Source organism: Paramisgurnus dabryanus, chromosome 3, assembly GCF_030506205.2.
Source record: "Paramisgurnus dabryanus chromosome 3, PD_genome_1.1, whole genome shotgun sequence".
In the NCBI taxonomy this organism is placed as follows: Eukaryota; Metazoa; Chordata; class Actinopteri; order Cypriniformes; family Cobitidae; genus Paramisgurnus; species Paramisgurnus dabryanus.
This window is the reverse complement of record NC_133339.1, coordinates 25,991,698-26,000,060: the sequence shown is the minus strand read 5'-3', so window position 1 is coordinate 26,000,060 and position 8,363 is coordinate 25,991,698.

Here is an 8,363-nt window from a genome sequence, read left to right as displayed (position 1 = left end):
GGAGAGAAACATGAAGCTGTGATAGCTGGATGAGAGGGTTTGGTGTCAGCATGATTGTAAGAGGACCATAAAACAGTTAATGGTATAACTGATTAATTTAAAATGTAAAGTTAAAAGGATTTTGGTTAATAGTCATATAATTTAAAGCATATCAGGGCAAACTCACATGAAGTCCATCATTGACATTCTAATTTAAAGGCTGTTTACATTTTCAACAACAAAAGGAAATTTTATGCAATTTGGCTATTTGTTTCATGACAACAGTGTTTTCTTGAAACTTTTAAAGACAGGTTTCAAAGTACAAGTTTTGAGAACCATGCATGTTATTGTTTCTGTGTAAACGACATAAACGCATCTGTGTTGTGTGTATGCGTACTGCATGCAGCCAAGTACTTACAACCATAACAATGTCAGCCTACAAGACTGTGTTGTGCTACTCAAGTTTAACGCTTTTCTTACAAAGTCTACCAAATTTTCCTATGAAGAGTCACTTCTCGTCCATCTAAACAAAGTTTCTCAACGGATTCGCCATTTTTATTGTTTGTATTTATTGATCTGTAGAGTGTATATGGCATGTAGTTTTTTTTACAAAGTAACTTCGCCGTCTACTGGCCTGACATGCATAATACAGTTTTTTTGTCATTTTCCTGACTGTGTAAACATGGATTCTTTTGACAACGTTTCAAAAACACAAAGAAAAGATTTTATTGTTTTTATTATATCATTCTCATGTAAATATAGCCCTGGATGAATGATCATTCACAATTGTCACAGAGCTGCCCTCTGTTCCCTGTATTCCCCTGTTTAGCCCTTTAGAAACACATGAACACATACTTTGTTTTTAAAAGACTATTTATTTACCTTGAGGTACTAGCGAAGGGAGAGATGGATTACATCCACACACACATTTGCCCAAACATACACCTACAACTAGACTGTGATGTTTCAGACTGGCCACCTGAGCACAAACCCAGTGGACATTTAAACTTTTCTCAAACTTTTCTCAAACTTTGGACTTCTACCTGGATCAGCATACATGGTGGCAGCCATCTTGATTTTACCTGTGTTGCATCATGGGAGTGGGAGATACCAAGTACTGTATGGTGGGTAAGGGGTGGAACTGTTTTGATGGGGTGTTTGATATTTTCTTTCTACAATTATTTTTTAAATGAATTTTGTGCTGTGCTATTTAAATTTGTGGGTGGAAGAAAATGGGGTTTCTTGATCTTCTATAACTTTTACTTGATCTTTAATACCTGTTCATGACCTTAATACTTCCCCAGGTTAATTTTTGCTTTAAAATGGTTGTACCCAATGTGTATAAACTCTGACACAAGGAGGTGGGCAGGTTAGTCTGTGGTGGTTGGCAGTGAGAGCAGTATCTGCTGAGTACTCTGATTTAATTGTTATGCCTGATCAAAGGGTTTTTGTTTATTTATATATTGAAGCCCCCCCCCCCCAATTTTGAATTTTCCATGTTTTGCACCTTGTACTGTAAAGGCTTGGGAGAACTTAAAATAAATGTAAAATTGGCATTTAACATCCTCCATGTGGTGGTTGAAGAACTCTAGACTGTATCGCTTAACTAATCTGACAATTCTGCTATAGGTTATTTTTAACCCAGTGCTGGGTAAATATTGGACAGAACGCATGTTGGGTTATAAATAAACCTATGCTAAGTTGTTAACTCAACCATGATTTGAAACAACTCTGCATTGTTTAATTTAATTACCAAACATGTATTCTGTCCAATATTTACCCAGCAGCATTAGGTTAAAATAGCCCAGCAGAATTTAGAGTTAGTGTGTTGGGATCTGTTGGATCGGTGTGAAGTAATTTGTTGGTGCTTTGTTAATACTCAACACATTTGCTAGTTTGTTTTTATGGATCATTTGTTTCAATATTATTGTTTCTGTTTTAATGATCTTAAATGATTTCCTTTCAAGTCTTCATTCAAGTTGCTCTACCCAGGAGAATGCATGAAAAGATTGCTGCTGTTTTTTGTGAGCTTTACCCGCTCTCAATCTGATGTTCTGCTGTCAAGATTATATCACTGGATGCAGAAAATCAATAGCTCATTACTTGCACATGACTCAATGATCCGTGCCTTGTTTATTTGCTGCATCTACGGCATTTCAGAACCCACCGGATCTCTCATCAAAACCTGAAGCCACCATCCGTTTAGTCCTTAAAACAATTGTCCCAATTTAACCATGCCCTCTCTGTCATAGAAAAAATGGGCTTCATTAGGGGCTGGACATGGTCATTTTTCTTGTCCGAGTGATAGTTCAGAGGTAGTCCAGCTGTTTCGTGCAGCCGGCCTGCAAGGTTTGTGGGTCCGCTCCGATGATGTGCTAAAGGTCATCGCTAAGGTGCACCGGCTGGTTCTGTTCCTGCATCATTAAGCCAGCATGTGGGTTGTAAATGTCAACACAGGTAGAAAACCTCAAGCTGTTCATTTAGTTTCAGAGCATCATCATTTGTTTCAAACTTTTCTTACCTTCTTGGTCTCCAAATCTTAGATAATAATGAGTTTAACAGAATAGTTTGTGCATCAAAATTTGTTTAGTATTGAATTGCAAGTTCATATAATCTAAAAACAAAGAGCCTTGCTGGGTTTCATATGTCTCCATTATATCAGCACTATCCACATGCCTCCAGGCTATGTTATTGTGTCATCCAGTCTCCAGGCTATGTGAAGATTTCAACAGACATAAGTCAGCAGACATGCCAGTTCAATGTCTCTTATCTATGGCAGTTCAGTAATGAAACATAGAGGCTATCACTTTTCACAAATAAGTAATACCCAAGTCTTTTACAACTAGATGGCATTCTTGGAAACACCCAAGGTAATTTTTGTGGCATGGAAGTAGGCGTACATGTGTCCCATACAAGATTCAGGGGAAAACCCGAGTCTGGTGGCTTTGTTACAATAACAAGTTACCTATTTCAAATCACTTAAGCAATCAAACAAACAAACTACACTGAAAAAAAATATTCATTGAATTTAATCAATTTTAAGGTAAGTGGTTGCAATCACTTACCTTAAAAAAAATTATTAAATTCAATGAATCATTTTTTTCAGTGTAAAGCCCCTCACGCAAAAATAAATTTTGTCAGGTACTCAGGTATTCTGTCTTTTGGGTAAACACTGGCATATTGTTTATTTAATGAAAAACAACAACATAATATTTAAACTAAATGTGTATATACATAAGAGTTCATAATTATTCAATGTTTCTCATTACTCTTAAAACCAGTAACAGAGTGCGTACATATGTTCTAAACAGTGCACACTTATTTACGCCCAGTTTTTGTTTCTAAAATATAAATGAGGCCCCAGGACCGCAAATATTTGAAAAAGTTAACTTTGGGACAGACCGAGATTGGTCGACTTGTACACGATCAGATGGACAATGTGACAGGGTTACCTCCACTTATAAGTGGCCTGACATCTACACCCATCACATAAAAAACCAAGGGTTTATAGTAAAGAGAAATAGAGAGCATATAAATCATTAGATTAGCTTGTAACTATTTGCTGAATGGGCACAAAAGTTAGCATTAAATGAAAAATCAGTTAACAACTTCTACAATTTCTGATTAGATGGGCATGCATGAAAAATCTTTAGACACTTAACCATACCAAAAGTGGCAGCTCGTGACTGTTCATCCGAGGGGTGCTAATTCAAAATAAGTGTTCGGAGTGTCGTGTGTTGCTTGTGTAAGATTAAAAATATAGGAATGTATTACTTGGTCACAACTTGTCACAACCCCCTATGCTGATAGTGATCAAAGACTATTGTCACAACTGTTTATCCAATACAGTGGGGGTTAAAGGTGGTCTTCTGATTGGTCAGTTTGAATGTTTTATGTTGGTTTTGGTCAAGTACATTGGGGGTTAAAGGTGATCTTCTGATTGGTCAATTTGAATGTATCAAGTTAGGTTTAGTCACATGGTTAAGGGATAGAGGATATAGGTCAAGGTTCTTATGAGCTCTGGGCTTTTGCTTTTGGCTTTTGCATTTTGGCTTTTGCATTGGCCTTTCCCCAAAATATGTGTTTGTTGCATCGTGCGAACCATGTGCATCACGTGTTTTGTCAAAATAAGTGCCTGCTGCACATGCGTCAAAACTGTTTATGATAAAAGAGACGCTCAAGTTTTACAAAATACACGCAAGACACTCCCTTAACAGTAAACTCTGATTACCGTGAGATTAGGCGAGTATCTGGCAAACGCGCGCGTCTCTTTTATCACAAACCCTTTAGACGCATCTGCAGCAGGCACTTATTTTGACAAGACATGTGATTCAAATAGGATCATTCGATGCACAGAACACATATTTTGAAAAAAGGAACCACACACATGACGGGCTACATACATGTTGTGACGAACTTCGCATCGAGCGCCCTCGAAAAAATAAATAACCGGTGGCTATTTCATACCAACAAAAGACAATATTTTCTTTAACCTTAACTAATATGAAGTGTGCGCTGCAAACACCAGCATTTTTGATGATCGTTTCTGTGCAGTCTACTCGGTTTAATGCATTTAAACATAGCTGTTAAAATGTTTTCCTCGTAGTGACGGCTGCTATTTAATACAATTTTAAATTGGAGCGTTCTTTGTCGATTTTGTTGGCTCCCAAAAAAACAAGATGAGCTTGGCGTTCCTAGCCGACTATGTGTTGGTTTTTATTAGTTTACTTAAATTTTCCTTTAGTTTCGGCCCTAGCGCTGTGATGTAATTGTGATGTTGGCACTGTAAGGGAGAGTGGATAGTTACCTTAAACATAAGCATAAATATTACATTACATATATGAGCTCATAAAAAGCTGCATGCATAAAACTAGTTTTATAATGAAATAGTCCCACTCTAGGACAGCTTGGGCAATGAAGTAGTTACAAAAAAATCTTAACAATACTTCATTCAAGCTCTGACATACACAGTTTGATGTTGATAGATTGCCATTATATCAAAATCGATACTTTCATTCACTGCAGCTACAGTGCAAGTGAAATGCTGGAAATGAGAGCGGGAGCTAACAAAGAGAGATCAGTTGGAAGTCATCAGACTTTGTCAATTTATGTAGCATATCCATCAAGTTTTCTCCCCAGAAGCTTTCTCATTTGTTCCTCTCTGTTCGAAACAATCATGCAGATTGATATTCGGCTAGTGTTTGGTGGGATTGTTCTCTAGCCTCATCGCATTCGGAGTGACCTGAAGGATTCTGAAGATCACACAATACCTCCAAGCAGGCCTCTGAAAGTCTGTTTACGTCCACACACGTCGGCACATAATTTATAGCCTCTTGGATAGCTGCGTGGAAGCTGAACTCTCTTGACTTCACTTGATTGTGTTTGTGTTCCTCTCTATCCCGCTCTCGTTCTCCCTTTTTTTATATATCTGATTTCATTCTTGGTGGTCATTCCACTGACCCCATCACTGCCTCTTAGATCACTATATTTGTATGTCACTATGATTTGTGAGTCATGGCAATTTCTCTGTGCTTCACTGAAATAAACACCTTGAAGCATATGGAAAAAGTAATCATTTCTGATTTATGGCAAGTACCGTATACTGCAACCTTCTGTTATGGTGAGTGTCATTGTTACAAACCCATATGACTTTCTTTCTTAACTGAAACACAAAAGGAATTTAATGAGTACATGGTTGAGTAGATTCAGAACGATAAAAAGTACCCCAAGAAGAATGTGTGCCTAATTATTCATTTTCAAATGAATGATTTTATTATAATAAAATCATGCCAATGTCACTTGCTTATAGCACCCAAAGTGTTTCCATTGCATTAATGAACTTTAATTGGATCATTTTTATGCCTGTTTAAAAACATAAACAATCAGTTTCTATAACTGAAAATCTATGGCTGTGGTAATATACCATTTTATAAACATTATTGATCATATTTATAGTACGTAGTTAAAGGAGCATTTTACCCGTAGAAACATTCATCTTTATTGAAAGTGCGTCATATTTGTAGTCGAAATGTAACATACATTTTAAATTTGGTGCCTATTTGGTGTTTGTAGTCTCACCCCCTCAACAAAGATATTGCACTTCCTGCTTTCAATGATGCAAAATGATGATTTTTACATCATTGAAAGAAGGAAGTGCAACACTTCTCCTGTCTCAGCGGCAACTGAGGAAATGATGCATGACCATTCAAAAACATGACTGGGGTTCTAACTATACAAAGCTTAATGCAAATGAGTGAAGTGTCCCTTTAAGATGACATATAATAAAGTGATTTTGTAGGTTTTCTGAATACAGTCCCCATTATAAGTTCTTTTAGCTAAAGAAAATATTTATATATCTTACTGTAAAGATATCTGGTTGTTTTTCAAACTAAGCTTGAGCTTTTAAAATTACTTCATGTAAAATAATTACTTAAAGAGCCCTTATTACATTGCTAAAAAGACTGTTATTTTGTGTATTTGGTGTAATACAATTTGTTTATGGTAAAAAAAATATTTCACATCCCATACAGTACATTATGGTTGCTCCTCTGTGCCCCGCCTTTCCCATACATTTCGATTTATACAAAGCTCATCATTCTGTGCTCCGATTTGAAATCTATCCAGTGCGTTGTGATTGGCCGAATACCTCAAACGAGTGCCGCTCCTTACCATATTTGGAAGATCAGCTCTCAACAGGAGATAATATCGCCTTTACTACCTTATCAATATGAGCTGATAGATCAACTTTGTCAGTGCGGCTTAAGCAGAATGTAACAGATTGGTAATGTAAGAAAACTGAAACATAAAACCATGTTTGCATTTGTGATCATGCACTCTTAAAACGAATGTGTTAAAATAACACATCCTGTGTCTAGGGAATTTTCCAGCTCCCCTAGAGTTAAATATTTGAATTTTACCGGTTTTGAGTCCATTCAGCCGATCTCTGGGTCTGGTGCTACAACCTTTAACATAGCTTAGCACAGTCCATTGAATCTGATTAGACCATTAGCATCGCGCTAAAAAATAACCAAAGAGTTTCGATATTTTTCCTATTTAAAACTTGACTCTTCTGTAGTTACATCGTCTACTAAGACGGACATAAAAATAAAAGTTGTGATTTTCTAGGCAGATATGCTAGGAACTATACTCTCATTATCAATTAATTATCAAGGGCGTAATTATCAAGGACTTTGCTGCTGTAACATGGCTGCGGGAGGCGCAATGATATTACACAGCAGCCGAAAATAGTCCCCTGCCATTGAATGTTACCAAGTTACAATATCATAGGAACAATATCAAAACTCTTTGGTTATTTTTTTAGTGCAATGCTAATGGTCTAATCAGATTCAATGTATTGTGCTAAGCTATGCTAAAAGTGGGAGCGCCAGACCCGGAGATCGGCTGAATGGATTCCAAAGTGGTAAAAATCAAATGTTTAACTCTAGGGGAGCTGGAAAATGAACGTAGTGTGTTGTCCTTAACTTAACACATATCTGTGTTATTTTTGGAACAACACTTTGTGTTGTTTTAACATATCTTGTGTTGTACCTTTTATTTATATGAACTAAAAATCAACACGAAACAACACATAATGGCTTAAAATAACACATAATGTGTTAAATAGTTTAACATAAAACAATGTGTTAATATTAACTAGACACACGATGTGTTATTTTAACACATTCGGAGGCAGCCTTTTTGGGCTTTACCTAGCTTCCTCTTCTATACGTTGCTTTAGTAATACGTGCAATTATAATATTGAGTCATAGCCGCAGCAAATTTAACTGCTCATGCTACCATGTATTCTGTTGTGCTATCTGTCGTTTTCTGTGCTTTTCACTGCTTCTATTTATGTAAAGCTGCTTTGAAACAATTGACTTTTGCGAAAAGCGCTATATAAATAAAATTGAATTGAATTGAATTGAAGAGTGTAGAAATGACAAACATTAAGCGCTACTTAACTTGCGTTTGAAACATAATTACTAAATATGAAAACATAGGCTACTTACAAATTGTATGTTGGAAGCGGGCGGAATTTTGATAATCTGCATCGAGTCCACGCTGACAGGCTGGACTGTTGCCTATCCTTGTGTTCATTGTAGTCCAAAAAAAGAGATTTCAGTTGGAGACGATAACTTGCGTCATCGTATACTTTAGGATTTGTAACTTTGCAGATCATTAACATGAACACACACTTGCACAGCAAAAGAAATGTAAAGTCATTTAATGGAAAATAGGGGCACTTTAAATAAATTCACTTGAAGTAAACCAGTTGATAAAGTAGCTATCAAAACATTTTATAGAATGTACTACCGGTACTCTACAAATGACAAGATCGCAGATAATGCGGAACCAGACATGAAGGAGGGCGCACATCAAGACTT